Source organism: Lagenorhynchus albirostris, chromosome 10, assembly GCF_949774975.1.
Source record: "Lagenorhynchus albirostris chromosome 10, mLagAlb1.1, whole genome shotgun sequence".
In the NCBI taxonomy this organism is placed as follows: domain Eukaryota; kingdom Metazoa; phylum Chordata; class Mammalia; order Artiodactyla; family Delphinidae; genus Lagenorhynchus; species Lagenorhynchus albirostris.
This window is the reverse complement of record NC_083104.1, coordinates 64,358,417-64,359,994: the sequence shown is the minus strand read 5'-3', so window position 1 is coordinate 64,359,994 and position 1,578 is coordinate 64,358,417.

The window sequence follows — 1,578 nt, the reverse complement described above, 5'->3', positions numbered from 1 at the left end:
AGTCGACAGGGAAAGGAAAGCAGGGTGGAGGTCGAAGGGCGGGGGCCTGGGCTGAGGAGGAGGTGGGCTGGGGGTGGGGGGAGGAGCCCACACAAGGCCAGGGATTCGCCGGAATCCTCCAGGGCTTTGTTTGGTTCTTCTGCACACCGCGAGCCTCTCACCAGGCCTAAGGGGGCCTTGGCGCTCAGCAGAAGTTTGCTGAATGGATGGATGAATGAGAGCGAAAGGGGCTGGGGGAGGGGCGGAGGAAGTGGGTAGCTGGGGGAGGGGAGAGGGTGGGGGAGGGGAGGTAGCCACTGGCTGGAGAGCGGAGGAGGAGGGAGGCGGGCAGAGCTGGGCGAGCCTGCTGGTCTAGAATCCGGCCTGGAGGAGATGGCGGCGGGGAGGGGCCCAGCGGCTGCCCTCCCCACCAACGTGGCTTAAAACCTCGTTAGTCCCTGCACCCGGCCTCCAGGCCTCTCACCAACCTCACGAATCCTGGGGGTCATCAGTCCTCTGAGGCCGAGTCCTCACTGTGAATTGAGTAGCCAGCTTCTTTGTTTTCTTACTTTCTTTATTACTTTCCAGCCACTAGGGGGTCGGTGGCCCTTCCCTCTGGGACTAGAATATCTGAGTGGCCCCGTGTGGTGGGCATCTTCAGTCTGTTGGCAAAACCAGGCTTGGACCCTCCCCCCGACTCCCCTCTCCCCACCGTCGCCTTATCTCTGAGGTCTGGATGGCGGGAAATACAGCTACTGGGATCTGGGCAGCTTAGGAGAGTCTGGGGTAGGTCTCTAGGGGTAGAGAGTGAGCCTGTGAGCAGAGAAAACCCAAAAGCTTGCCCTGCAGGCAGCTGCCAGGAACTCCTGCCGGAAGCAGTGGAGCTCGATGTGGGCAGTGCCAGGCAGGAGCTGCTGACAGCCAGGTTTCTGGGTCACCATCCAGGGTGCCCTGCCAGTTCCCAGGCTTTGGGGGTGGAGTGGGGTGAGGGCGGTAGGCATCCCAAGCCGAGACCCTGCTGCCTCCTTTGTCTGGGCTCTTCTAGGCCCTGCTCCCATCCCCCTCTTCCAGCCTTGCTGGGGCCTCAGGAGCACCACAGTCCCCCAGGAACGGGCTGATTGTTGATCTTCAAACTTCCCCTGGGCTTGTGGGTCTGCTGCCCTGGAGGTGGGGTATAAAGGTGATCCAGAACCCCTCCCGCTCTCCCTCCTCCACCCCTGCTCCCTGGGCTCTGTCCACAGTTCCTATGCATCCCTTTTTCTGGCAGTTTTGCTCTTCGTGGTAGGGGTATTTGGGGGCAGGATGGCTTTCGTGGGCAGAAATCCTTCTAGTTTCTAAAGAAGGAAGTCATCTTCCCAGTATGGTAAGGTTGGCACCTGGTGCCCCACCCATCTGGGCACTGCCCTGGTTCAGCTTAAGGTGGTGGCTTGGTTCCCTAGAAGTCTACAATACTTTTCTCCCAAGAACTCAAGTACCCATCACACAGTCAGTGAAATTGAGGTTGAAGTATCTTGCTGTGGCAAGGGGTAGAAATGGATAAAAGATGGAGGGTCTGGGCAGCGGGGTTGAGGGCTAGGCTGTCTTTGGTGGCCATTAGGT